Genomic DNA, 15,000 nt, shown 5'->3' with positions numbered 1-15,000 from the left:
GTCTGGGTCCCATATGGGTTATGTGTGGGCTAAGAGGGCATGGGTTAGAACTAGTAACCCATGTCTGGGTCCCATATGGGTTATGTGTTGGCTAAATGGGCATGGGTTAGAACTGGTCACCCACGTCTGGGTCCCATATGGGTTATGTGTGTGCTAAGTGGGCATGGGTTCGAACTGGTCACCCATGTCTGGGTCCCATATGGGTTATGTGTGGGCTAAGAGAGCATGGGTTAGAACTAGTAACCCATGTCTGGGTCCCATATGGGTTATGTGTGGGCTAAGAGGACATGGGTTAGAACTAGTAACCCATGTCTGGGTCCCATATGGGTTATGTGTGGGCTAAGAGGGCATGGGTTCGAACTGGTCACCCATGTCTGGGTCCCATATGGGTTATGTGTGGGCTAAGAGAGCATGGGTTAGAACTAGTAACCCATGTCTGGGTCCCATATGGGTTATGTGTGGGCTAAGAGGGCATGGGTTAGAACTAGTAACCCATGTCTGGGTCCCATATGGGTTATGTGTGGGCTAAGAGGGCATGGGTTAGAACTAGTAACCCATGTCTGGGTCCCATATGGGTTATGTGTGGGCTAAGAGGGCATGGGTTAGAACTAGTAACCCATGTCTGGGTCCCATATGGGTTATGTGTGGGCTAAAAGGGCATGGGTTAGAACTAGTAACCCATGTCTGGGTCCCATATGGGTTATGTGTGGGCAATGAGGGCATGGGTTAGAACTAGTAACCCATGTCTGGGTCCCATATGGGTTATGTGTTGGCTAAGTGGGCATGGGTTAGAACTGGTCACCCACGTCTGGGTCCCATATGGGTTATGTGTGAGCTAAGAGGGCATGGGTTAGAACTAGTAACCCATGTCTGGGTCCCATATGGGTTATGTGTGGGCTAAGAGGGCATGGGTTAGAACTAGTAACCCATGTCTGGGTCTCATATGGGCTATATATGGGCTAAAAAATGTAAACAGCGTAAACAAGTTCTGACACCAGATTATATATCGGCGCGTCTCTCCGGATGCGCCTATACAACTTTTCTCGCACACGGCTTCATGGTTCTCCTTATTTTGGCTAGGGTCAAATGTCGACTTAGAACGCGCAATAAAGGCTAATATCTCGATAACGATACGTTTTTAGAATCCGCCTTTCGGGTATGTTGTAAAGCTCGCAGAGGCGCACGCGTTGATGTCTTCGCCTTTCTTGTACGACACTCCCGCGCAGAGTCTTCTACTTTCAGGGACCTACATAGAGTGTTAGACCTTTAGACCATAGTGAATGCAAACTTTAAAAAACACATTTCTTGTAGGAATGTCGGATCGGGACACCGAGGGCATCCACGCGTGCGCCTTAATGAGCTGTACGACATATCCAAAAGGCGGATTCCAAAAACGCATCGTTATCGAGATATAACGCGCAGAAGATAGCCCCTTGACCCCAGCCAGTTGAGGAGAACCGTAAGGCTGTGTATGGCGAAAGTTATATGGGCACGTTCTGGGCAACGCACTGACCCGGAATCTGGTGTTTAATTTTGAAAAATGACTTTTCCAAGCCTTTGAGACAGTTATTTATGATTATCTTGGACCCTAGGGGTCGTGCAGCTTTGAGACTGGCACCGTTGGATTCAGCGTCAAAAAGCAAGTTGGAATATATATATTTTGATTATTTTCTAAAGCGATTAGAGGGTTAGAACTGGTATCACAAAAGTGGGTTCCACATGGGCTTGCCCACTTCCATCCCACTCCCAGTTAGCCCATATGCAGACCATGTGGGAACCACATGGGCTAGCCCACTTCCATCCCACCCCCAGTTAGCCCATATGCAGACCATGTGGGAACCACATGGGCTTGCCCACTTCCATCCCACTCCCAGTTAGCCCATATGCAGACCATGTGGGAACCACATGGGCTAGCCCACTTCCATCCCACTCCCAGTTAGTCCATATGCAGACCATGTGGGACCCTCATAATTTGCCCAGTTCAAGCCCATGGCCAGTACCGAAGTAGCCCGCATTGAAACCATATGGGTCCCACGTGGGCGTGCTGGCTGGGAGATATCTACGCGCTGCACACACACACAAGCGCATGCATACACGCAGGCACACACACACACACACACACACACACACACACACACACACACACACACACACACACACACACACACACACACACACACACTGGTCCTATAATGAAACACTTTATGCTTTTGAAACATTGCCTGCCGCTGCAGTTTAAGTTTCTCTGTCTAATAGCATATTAGTTTTTTCTTGTAATGATGCTGCTGTGCAACACAAGGAGCAGGACATGTTATTAAGCTGAAGTTTTTCTTTGCAAGGGCAATGTTGTCTGCGCTGTGCAGTTTCAGTCTGTATCTGTAATATATATGCGCATTGAATCATAATTAACCTGATTGTAAAGCAGGGTTGAGCTGTAGGGGGTACGGCGTACCCTTAGTTCTGACACTGTGGGAGCTGGGGGCGCGCGTGCACGCACCGTCAGCGGTGGTCTTTAACGCCTTAACGTTTAAAAACAATAGCCTCTCAAGGTTCGCGCCGTCAGTGGCGAGCCGTTCTCAATATAGCGTCTACCTGGCTGCTTTGCATAACATTAGGCTACTCGAGAAAAGACACAAACTTGAATTGAATGTGTTACATTCCTCTCACAATGACAGACAACATCTCTGCACTGCAAGGTGTGAAGGGGATCGCTTAGCAGAGGACCCAGTTCTCTGAGACAAGACAAAGACAAGTTGTCTGATTATTTTAAGTAGGCCTACTTATGTGTGGGTGAGTCTATGTAAAGCAGTGGTTCTCAAACTTTTTCATGTCAAGGACCCCCAAATTGACACTATTAGCTCGCGGACCCCCATTTGAAAAGATGTGCCAGGGACCCCCATAAGAGAAGATATTTTACGACTCTAGCAGTGATTCTCAACCATTTTAATTTCAAGGACCCCCACTTTGACATGCATTAGGCCTACAGACCCCCATTTAATGGCATTTCTATCACTTGGACCGCAATTTATATTGTAAAATCAATGTCAATTTAACTCTGAGAGTGTACAAATGGAACCAAATGGACCCGTTAGGGTCCATTTGGTTCCATTTGTACACTCTCAGAGTTACAGACCCATAAGGGTCCATTTGGTGCCTAATCTATCATTTAGTTTAACTCCCTCAAGGACCCCTGAGGGTCCCCAGACCCCACTTTGAGAACCAATGATGTAAAGGGCTTTTTTTTTTCAAGTAAAGAGTCACCTACACCTCCCCGTGCACTGTCCAAGAAAGTGAGCCCCCCCCCCCCCCCAAAAGACACAGGAGCCGCAGTCCAAGTCCGATCAGCAGTCCAAGCAGCAGCCCCGGTGTATCTCCCTCTTCTCAGACAAGTATGTAAAGTATGGAATTAGATTTTATTCTTATTTATAAAATATACAGAGAATTTAACATCTTGAAATGTTACATTATGTTTAGAAACCCCGAGTCCCAGAAGAACCCCCAGTCCCGTTGGAATCCCGAGTGTGGACACCCCAGTTGGAAGACCAAGAGCAAGCCGCCCAACTGCAAACCTGATCAGCCGCCCCACTGAACCCACAAACGTGAGCACCCCAATAAACTCCGATTACACGTAAGGCAGGCAGCCTCTGTGAATAGCTTTAAAACACAGCTGAAGACCTATTTCTTCACTCTGGCTTTTGGTTGATTTTTAAATGCTGTTTTATGCTTTTGCTTTCTTTTTTTGCTTTATCGTTAAATGAGTTTTACTTTACTGTAATTGTAAGCACCTTGAGCTGCATGTCATGTCATGAAAGGTGCTTTACAAATAAAGTTTATTATTATCAACTGTGACAGAGCCGCCCCACTGGGACCCAGATGAGCCACCGCACTGGAACCCCTCGTCAACCCACAGCCGGACCCCCAATAAGACGACCCACAGCTGGAACCCCAATGAGCAGCCCAAGTCCAGCACCACGAGCACCAGGCATGGGAGAACAAATGTTCACCCAGCTCGTGAGACTCCTAGAGGAAGTAAAGAGCACTCAGAAGGTCCATGGCAGATGCTGAACATGCTGCCTGAAGGAGCTGTGTTCCCGCTGGACACGTAGGCAGATCTCGAGTCCATGAACTTAAAGCTGGGTGACCCTGACTTTAAGTCTGCAGTTGTAAGTTCAAATCTCTTATTCACTTCAAAATGTACTTGTATTTTCTAAATCTCTTATTCACTTCAAAATGTGCTTGTATTTTCTTATCACATTGGTAGTCTGTTAACCTGCCCTTTGAGTGCATGCACACAACGGGCATTGACATCTTAGCTGTTCACTTAATACAGAATTTCCTTCCTGTGACTTTTATCGTACTCAGATTGCCATGGTTGCAGACATTGGGGGGACTTCCGTGGACCGTTGTGTCAGGAGGATGATGGGGTTCCTCCTTACCAATAAGCTGGCACTCGAGTATAACCTTTTCGGACGCAGTGGCAAGAAGGCGTTCCGAGGACTGGCACTTTTTGACGTTCTATATGGTAAATTAGATTTTGTGTTATTGCCATAACATATGGTGCCACCTGAACTTAGTTGTTCTACATGAAAACTAAATTGCCACCATAGCTCAAGACATTTAAAATTATTGTTCCATTTTCTTTTTCTGTTCAGCAAAGAATGCTCAATAATGCATCAGAACATCTTAGCCACCAGGTTCTATACATAATCCTGCATTTTTCCTGTAGCACTTGGCCGTGTGAATAGCTTGGAGTACAACTCTAATGAACTGTTCTCAGATTTGACTCGGTTGTTTTTAAAAAGCATACACATTTCTCAGCGATATAAAACTTTTGAAAAGATGTCTGTCTTATATGGTTTCATAATGTAAAAATCAAGCCAGCATTACTAAGTTGGCTTCTTGTCATTTATCTTTAAGGGCAATAAAGAAGAACGCCGTCACGCAGGAAATAAACCAGAAGGAGGCAGAGTTGGCCGTGTCCAAATGGTTCACCGGAGCTCGAGACCGTGGTGGAAACCGGACCCTACGAGCTAGAAGATCCCTCGAAAACACAGGGAACACAGGAAAATCAGGAACAGGTCCAATAGGCCACACACACAGGTCCAATAGGCCACACACACACACACACACACACACACACACACACACACACACACACACACACACACACACACACACACACACACACACACACACACACACACACACAGTTTGTGGTGTGTTTATCATTCAGGATTTGTTGGCTGAAATGGCCCTCTGCTGGAATAATTAACTACCTCATGAGAAGAACCCTCCTTTTGTTGTAGTTGAGTTAAGAGATATGGGTTCCTTATTAGTTTGTGTCCAGAACATTTAAGTTGTTACTTTAGAGTTGCACTGTTATGTGTCATGTATACATCATTACAAATGATTGTTTACAAGAGTTCTATCTTAATGATAATTTACGAGAGTTAAATGGATTGTTTACGAGACTTGAAGATGCATATTGGCCCAATACTGTCTACACTTTATTTCCATGTATACATTTTATATTTTAAAAATACCAAAGCATTTTGTATTTTGTATTTTACAACCAGAAGGCCGAAAGTTCCCAGAAATAAACATTGTCAAAAGATATATTGTCTGATATTGTTTTTTCACCCTGGTAAAACTTAGCAGTAGTTAAACATGGTTCTTGTCAATATACTGTTTAATTCTCCTATTTAAATCCCTTCAGGACCAACTTGAAACCCATGTTGGCAAAGGGCCCGGATGTTACCCACTTGGGCTGCTAGAAGTGGGATCTACATGGGTCTCAAACGTGCCCAGTTGGACTCCACCTAAGGCCCATTCAGATCCCACTTCAAGCCCACATGGGCAAACACAGGTGAGGCCTAGATGGGTGTGACATACAATTGGCCATTTGGACCCCACCTAAGACCCAGTCAGGACCCACTTAAGCCCATATGGGCTAACACAGGTGAGGCCCACATGGGTCCGACATCAAATTGCCCATTTGGACCCCACTTAAGACCCAGTCAGAAACCCACTTAAGCCCATATGGGCTAACACAAGTGGGTGCTTGGTGGAACCCATGTGCAAAACCAGTTGGAGCCCTAAATGGGCCAACACAAGTGTGGCCTACGTGGGTCACATGTAATTTGCCCAGCTGGAACCCATTTCTGGCCCATTCAGGTCCCAGTTCAAGCCCATATTGGCAAACACAGGTGGCGCCCACATGGTTCCGACATCAAATTGCCCATTTGGACCCCACCTAAGACCCAGTCAGAAACCAACTTAAGCCCATATGGGCTAACACAAGTGGGTGCTTGGTAGAACCCATGTGCAAAACCAGTTGGAGCCCTAAATGGGCCAACACAAGTGTGGCCTACATGGGTCACATGTAATTTGCCCAGCTGGAACCCATTTCAGGCCCATTCAGGTCCCAGTTCAAACCCATATAGGCAAACACAGGTGGCGCCCACATGGTTCCGACATATATTTGCCCATTTGGAGCCCACCTAAGACCCAGTTAGAAACCCACTTAAGCCCATGTGGGCTAACACAAGTGGGTGCTTGGTGGAACCCATGTGCAAAACCAGATGTAACCCATGCCCATCTGCCCAGTTAAAAACCCACATGGGGCCCAGTTGGACATGTTGGCTGGGCAATCACACCTGTCTTCACTCACAACTCATTAGTGGCCTGGTATATATACCCTGCTTGTCCTTCAGTTCTGCTTGGCAGCAGCAGCAGTAACAACTCCACTGGAGATTTTTGATTTTTCGATTTCACCAAATCTCAGCTGTTTATTAGCGTTTTTGTGTAAAATAATGTCGCCATGGTTACGGGCTGCTCAGCTGTGCTCCCGAGTTGCCAGATCATGTCCGCATATCCCCCCACGGATGCGTCGACCGGTATGGACTAGTGTTAATTAATGCATATGCAATTTTTACAAGATAACATGAAATGCCTTTTTGAGAGTAGTTATTTTCAATGTATATCCTATTTCCTTGTGAAAATAGCCGATCTACAAGCTCACAACTTTTTGGATAGCAAACTTTGAGAGCTTGTAGATCGGCTACTTTCACTAGTTTTGGTAGAGAGGAGACATCGCATTTCTCTATTGATAAATGCTTTGTGAACCACTGATCTTAGTTTTAGTGAAACAGGGGCTCGGTTCATGGCAGAAGGCAAGAGTCTATGATCTTCAACAGACACCGTCAGGCTGGATGAAGCTTTAGCTCAATCACTAGTGTGACAGCCTGTGAGTCCGAAGGTTTAGGATTCGATTCCTGTCTATGGCCATGGGTTGAGGTGTCCATGAGTAATGTTCTTAGCCCTGGATTGCTAGCCACAATCCCTCAGCACTTTGCTCAACTGTTGAGAATGCTCATTTCATTGTTAGTTGCATGGGCTGCTTTGTCTCAAGTTCAATCTATTCTGTTTGTACGTCTTATTGGGCTATTGTTGCATATCGCTTTTTGCCTCTCATGCCTCGGACCCGTTTATTGCTGCTTGCAGCTATAATTATTATTACACTTATTATTATTATTATTACCCTTATTATTATTATTTCTATATGGAAATGTTAGGAAGAGTAAAGAGACAGACAGACAGACAGACAGACAGACAGACAGACAGACAGACAGACAGAGCATGAAATCGACAACAAAAAGCAGGAAATAATTTCATGTAAATAAAACAGACTTTCCTTAATTAATTCTTTCCCGCTGTCTCAAAGCATGACTAATTAGAGCGTTGTGTGTGTGTGTGTGTGTGTGTGTGTGTGTGTGTGTGTGTGTGTGTGTGTGTGTGTGTGTGTGTGTGTGTGTGTGTGTGTGTGTGTGTGTGTGTGTGTGAGTGAGTGAGTGAGTGAGTGAGTGAGTGAGTGAGTGAGTGAGTGAGTGAGTGAGTGAGTGAGTGAGTGAGTGAGTGAGTGAGTGAGTGAGTGAGTGAGTGAGTGAGTGAGTGAGTGAGTGTGTATGTGAGTGAGTGAGTGTGTGTGTGTGTGTGCGCGTGCGTGCGTGCGTGCGTACGTTTGTGCGTGTGCGTGCGTGCGTGCGTGCATTCGTGCGTAGCTCAGGGCTAGCTCCGAATGCTAATGTGTAATGCAGTGAAAAACATGTTATTCAGGATATAAAATAACCATGCAACAGCATGATTTAATCTGTATATCTGTCTGTCGTCTGCATGTCTGTCTGTCTGTCTGTCTGTCTGTCTGTCTGTCTGTCTCACTGGTAAAGTACCTAGCCACCACCACTAGGTGGTGCAGTGGTAAAGTACATGTCAAGTTCAAGTTCAAGTTTATTATGTCCCAAACTGGGCAATTCATGTTACAGCAGATAGTAAGAAACTCCAACACACAGTAAACATACACAAGACACACATAGACATAGACATAATCACAAGATCCAGATAATAATAGCTACTTATAGCTACCTCCTCCTGCTGCTATTATTGATTGCACGAATGGAAGTAGGTACCAATGAGAATGTGTACCTAATTGTTTTTATCTGCAGGGGTCTTTAACCTTTGGCCGGAAGGCAAGAATTCATATTCAGGATGTAGGGGGTGAGAGCTGTCTGCCCTAATAGAAGATGCTTTCTTAAGCACCTGCTGGCCATATATATGACTCAGACAGCTAAATTGTACCCCAACAATCTTGCTAGCCCCCCTCACAACCCCGTTAAGGGCATTTTTCTGTCTAATGCCAAGGTTTCCATACCAGCAAATGGCAGCAAACAGACTCTATGAAAGCTCTGTAGAAAAAAATCATCAATGACTTATCCACCTGAAATTTGTCTAAATTTCCTTAAACAGAAGCGGAGCTGTTGACCTTTCTTACACACCATTTCAGTATTGAAGTCAAATTTCAGACGATAGTCAACAATGGAGCCGAGATATTTATAAGTGGTTACGAAATCCACTGTCTGGCCATTTATGACACTACTCTGAGGAGCTGGTGGAGATCGTCTAAAATCAATACACATGTCTTTAGTCTTTGTGACATTAAGTTGTAGGAACTCATCTTCACACCAAGAAACAAAGTCATCTACAACTGGGCCATGACTGGCTTCACTATCACTCAAAAGACTAACAATCACAGAATCATCTGCAAATGTAACAATGTGTCTGTTTTCATATTGACTCCCACAATCATTAGTATACAGGATATACAAGAGTGGGGAAAGAACACAACCTTCGGGTGAGCCGGTGGATGATGTTAGTTCTCCATACAATTTACCATTCACCCGTACCCTCTGGGTTCTATTTGTGAGAAAATCAAGAACCCAACCAATAATACCTGAATCTAAGCCAAAGTTGTTAACTAATTTTTCAACTAGTATATGTGGCTGAATGGTGTTAAAGGCTGATGAGAAGTCAACAAAAAGCAGCCTAGCATGTGTCTTGCTAACTTCCAGGTGTGAAAATAGAAGATTCAATAAGGTGATGGTAGCATCGGACACTCCTCTCTTAGCCCTGTAAGCAAATTGCAAGGGGTCCAGGCAACACTCACTTTTTGCCAAGAGCTCATCCTTAACAAGTCTCTCAAATGACTTCATAACCAAATAGGTTAAGGCCGCAGGCCTGGAGTCATTGAGAGCTTTGGGACAAGGACCCTTGGCAACCGGGGTTACATGGCGGCTTTCCGACATGTCGCCTTTCCGACGTTAACGAACCCTATACCTAACCCTCACCCTAACCCTAACCGCACGCGGAAGCCACTAGTCGGAGTGGCGAGATGTCGGCATGGAAGACGGTTACCGGCAACCGGCACCACAATGGATCGCTTCCATAAAGATGGCACCCTCTGCTGAGTAAGAGACAGCTGAAAAATAAAATAGAAAATAGGGCCTAGCTGTTCTGCACAGACAATAAGCAGACGGCCACCTACATTGCCTGGCCCTGGACTGTTCTTAGGTTTACACCTTTTAAAACACGTGGTCACGATCTCTCATCAAAGGAGAGATCATGAACCCTGGATTTCACCAACCCCTTCCTAAGCTCAGAATGTTGCCCTTTGAAATCATGCATATCAAATCTGGTATAGAACTCATTAAATTCCTCTGCTAGCTGCAGATCTGAATTATAGCCACTAAGCTGTATGTTAGTCCTACCCTCTTCTTTAAGTCCTACAATAGTTTTCATACTACTCCAGGCAGAACCCAGATTATTCATCCTGAGCTGATTTTCTATGTTGTCTTTATACCTCATTTTTCCAGCCCTAATGGGTATGGGTATGGGTATGATGGGTGGTATAGGACGGCTTTCAGGTAGGAAGGGGACTGGACAATTGGGGTGTGGCAAATGTTGGGGATATGGGGGTGGGGTTATGGGGGGTGATGAGGGTGGGTTGGGTGGGGGGTTATGGGGTAGGTATGGGGCTTGGGCTTCAACTCAACCGGGTCTGTTTGGGTTAGATTGTAATTTCAGACCCGTCTCAAACATTTTCATGTCAAGGACCCCCAAATTGACATGCATTTTGGCTGCAGACCCCCACCTGAAAATATTTTCTGCCAGGGAAAATGTTTCAAGATTTATCAAAATGTCTCGAAAATAGCCGATCTACAAGCTCAAAATGGCCAGTAATGGGACGTGTTGTGAGCTTGTAGATAGGCTATTTTCAAACAAAGTATAAAATAGGGTTAAAGTGATTAAACTGTTCTTCGTTTGCTGTGGACCCCCTGAAACTCCCTGAAGGACCCCTGGGGGTCCCCAGACCACACTTTGAGAACCACTGCTCTAAAGATATGATAAACATATTATTGTAATTTAAATCCTATATTATACAACTGTAAAATTGAAGAATCTTCGAGAATTAATTATTTTTGCACAAATATGTCACACTTAAAGGGCAAGACCACTTTGGTAGAGGTTTGGGTTGTGTAGTTACCTTGCCATGATGTAACTCCAAAGGTGGACAAGAAATAAAAAAAAATGGCTCCATTGATTAGAAATTGATAATTCAAAATATGCTCCTCATTGACTTACATTGTATGGTAAAACAGCTCTCAAAGTCACTCTCTTAGCATGTAAACAAACGCAAACAAAGTTGATTCAGACAATATAGAACATCACCAAACCCAGTACTGTTTGTTTTTTTAATAAAAATGTTAACTTCCTGTTGATTTTGCTATTTTTATTAAGAAGAAAACCCGGACTGGATTCAACGGATCCGGATCCGGATCTTCAAATAGTAAAATCCCTCTTCCTAGTCCCTGGAGTGCGCCGTGATCCACCGGCAGAATCCCTCAATCACGGGTCCATATCCATACTCCGGAAATCATCCAAATTGGGTGGATTAAAGTCCACCGGAGGATCATAGTCTTTCTCCAGATGGAGAAGAAACTCTCGGCTGTACTGGAGAGTGTAGGGAGATCTGAGGATGGAAGAAAGTCCTTGATACCCCGAGCCAGGTGGCATACTGTACTAGCCACAACAGTAGCATAGTGACAAGATCCATGTTTAGCAATCGCTTCATAGAGTAACGTTGCTGTTTTAATCAGCCTCGTAGCGAGGAGGCCAATTCACAGGACACCTATCGTAGCTAAACTTAACGTGTTGAATGGGAGGAGTAAGAGGGAATTGCTACGTCCTCCCGGTGGAGGCTCCTGACTGACCACTCTGTCTCTGACAGAGAGAGAGAGAGAGAGAGAGAGAGAGAGAGAGAGAGAGAGAGAGAGAGAGAGAGAGAGAGAGAGAGAGAGAGACAGAGACAGAGACAGAGACAGAGACTGTCTGTGGAATGCCCTCCCAGACCACCTGAGAGCGCCACAGTCCACTGATGCTTTTAAAAATGGACTGAAAACCTACCTTTTAAAAAAAGCATTTTTCTAATTTTTCACGGACTTTGATTGTTTTTCGTATGAGTTTTAAATTCTAAATGTTGGCCCTCTTAGTTTAGCCTGGTTGGGTCTTTTAACATTGTTTTGTTGCCTATGCTGCTTTTATGCTCTGCTTTTAACCTGTAGCACTCTGAGATTCGTGAGAATGTAAAGTGCGTTATAAATAAAATGTATTATTATTATTATTATTATTAGACAGAGACAGACAGACAGACAGACAGACAGACAGACAGACAGACAGACAGACAGACAGACAGACAGACAGACAGACAGACAGAGAAAGGGAGACAGAGAGTGCTGTATATCTCTTTGGAAGTAAGTAAATAAAAGTGAAGTTGATTGATTGATTGAATACTGATACTGTATTAGTCCAGTGATGGAAAGTAACTAAGTAAATGTACTTAAATACTGCACTTAAGTACAATTTTGAGGTATTTGTACTTGAGTATTTCCAATTTCAAATACTTTTACTTTACTTTTACCAATTATTGTACTTTTACTCCACTACATTTATTTGCAAACTTTAGTTACTAGTTATTTTTCAGATATAAATGATTATATTATAAAACATACATTGACCACTTTAGCCCTAATTCATACATAGGCTATTTGAAAATAGCCGATCTACAAGCTCACAACGCGTCGCATCGTTTTTATTATTTTTTTATCTGCTATTTTCAAACATTTAAGTACTTTTACTGTTGGTACTTTAAGTATATATTATTTTGTACTTTTACTCAAGTACTAGTATTTTGAATTCTGGACTTTTACTTGTAACAGAGTATTTCTATATTGCAGTATTGGTTCTTTTACTTAAGTAAAGAATTTGTGTACTTTTTCCACCACTGTATTAGTCACACATGTAAGCAGCATGCAGGTATACAGTTAAACATTTAGGCTAAAAGGATAGCACTACTTGTTGCCGATGTGGTCTCATGTATTCAATTCATCAACATAGCATATAGGATATCAATACATTAATACATGTAATGGACCAATACGAACAGTTACAGTATATATACAGATGGGCTGTCATGGTAACGTTACGCTGAGCATCCGTCTGTTTCTAGTGGGCGGCCATTTTGTCTTCCAGTTCAGCTCATGTTTACTCAGATTACAGTGTGTGTGTGTGTGTGTGTGTGTGTGTGTGTGTGTGTGTGTGTGTGTGTGTGTGTGTGTGTGTGTGTGTGTGTGTGTGTGTGCGCGTGCGTGCGTGTGCGTGCGTGCGTGCGCACTGCCTGCTAATCGGAGGCATTAGCCAGGAGACTGGCTAGCTGATGTACTGTAATTACCCATAATTCCCCTGGTCTGTTGTCCGTACAGTCTGCTACCATACAACAATAATTACTGTTATTAAAATAATGACCCTTCATTATATATACACTAGAACATATGTTATTAAAATAAAGAGGTTTCATTTTATACACTAGAACAGGGGTTCCCAAACAACAAAAATATGGACTAAGGGACCTGTTTTGAAGCCACTTTTTCGACAAATTCAAATCCACCGTCTTGGAATTCCCGGTCCTGAAAAGCAACCGGAAACAGGTGCTATTGTCTGGAATGGTGGGTTCTCACTCAGTAGAACCATTAGTAGCCTAGAACATCCTTGGGGGGGGGGGGGTTCCAGGGGTTCCCCAGCAAAATGTGTTATAGCATCACACAAATTTTAACCACTTTAACCTTTTATACTTTGGCTATTCAAAAATAGCAGATCTACAAGCTTATAGCGTGGCACCGAGCTTGTAGATCTGCTATTTTTGAAAAATCGTGACAATTTGTGCAAATCTTTGAATATACATATATTTTTAACTAAAATCTTTGCTACATGGGGTCCCTGGAACTAAATATTTGGAGATGGGGGTCCGCGGCCAAATACGTATAATTTTGGGGGTCCTTGTCATAAAAACGTTTGCGAACCACTGGCCTAGAAGCCTACCCTACTTTAAAATCAATTTTAAACTTAAACTCTCCTCAGCATTAACTACTAATGTTGGTGCTCCCCAGGGTTGAGTAAGCTCAGCTGTACTTTTCACCCTTTATACTGACAGCTGTCGTACTGAGGAATGTCTGTCTGAATGTCGCACTGACACACCAGACCAATACATTCTAAAGTATTCTGATGATACAGTTTTGATTTCTCTCTTGGATAGTTTCAGTGATCCTGGACTGCACCAACACAGAGTAAATAAGGTGGTGGAGTGGAGTGATAACAACGCTCTTATCATTAACACAAAAAAGACAGAAGAGATAGTTTTTGGTGCTCCACTGGAGATACACAGATCCCCCATTACTACTCATAGTGAACAGATCAACCAGGTATGTTCGTATACATACCTAGGAGTAGTAATAGACCATCTTTTGTCATGGAAAGACCAGATTGAACCAGTGGGTAGGAAGACAAAGCAAAGAATCTATTTCCTTCGCCGTCTGAGATCTTTTGGTGCTAGTAGACAGATTCTTCTTTTGTTTTTCACTTCTGTTATTATGAGTGTTCTTCAGTACTGTAGTACCATCTGGTATGGATGTCTGTCTGCAGCCTTAAAGTCACAACTGCTGCAACAACTGAACATGTGTTCAAAGATTGTTGGACAACCACTTCAGAGGCTCTATACTTCTACGTTTAATAATAGTATGATAAGGTTGGCAAGGAATATAACTTCAAACACTAGTCATTGTCATTTGTATGGAGACGGCATCTGAATAGACGGCATCCGGGAGCAGTATGGGTTAGCGCCCCCAGCCTGTGTCTTCTGTGAGGAAGAAGCCCAACAAATCCACGGTGAGGCCTTTAGGAGGGCCATTCAAGCAAGCGCAAGTGCAGCCTGCAGTACTGCCGCGGCCCAAGAAACCATCACGCCAGAAGGAAATGTTTGGATCGGGGGGAGTCTGGTGCAACGCTCAGGTCCTGGACCTGGTGAGACGAAGGAGGAGCCCGGCCAGGAGGCCACTCACAGAGCCTAGTCCCTCCACGTGCCAGAGCCTCCCCCAGTCCCGGCAGAGTAGTTCCGGAGAAGCGGACTGAGTGGCCCTGTCTTTCCCTAAGAGGACTGACCATTGGTAGCTACTGGGACGGAAGTCGGGGCTTGATCAACCCCGGCTGGGTCACCTGGGCGAGGGTGTATGTTGTGCTACAACACTGATGATACGTCCTGCAGGTGCATCCGTGATA

The 15,000-nt window shown here is 44.1% G+C and overlaps 1 long non-coding RNA gene across 1 annotated transcript; it reads left to right on the top strand.

Annotated features, from left to right (window-relative positions):
* Positions 1-3,295: 3,295 nt before the first annotated feature.
* On the top strand, positions 3,296-5,085 carry LOC311048877. The gene is made up of 5 exons (XR_014601130.1): positions 3,296-3,389; positions 3,475-3,599; positions 3,853-4,163; positions 4,363-4,522; positions 4,918-5,085. It is a non-coding gene; the product is annotated as an uncharacterized lncRNA (long non-coding RNA).
* Positions 5,086-15,000: the final 9,915 nt, after the last annotated feature.

This window comes from Gymnoscopelus microlampas, assembly GCF_963454915.1.
Source record: "Gymnoscopelus microlampas genome assembly, chromosome: 7".
NCBI lineage: Eukaryota > Metazoa > Chordata > Actinopteri > Myctophiformes > Myctophidae > Gymnoscopelus > Gymnoscopelus microlampas.
This window is presented reverse-complemented; position numbering and strand designations above follow the sequence as displayed.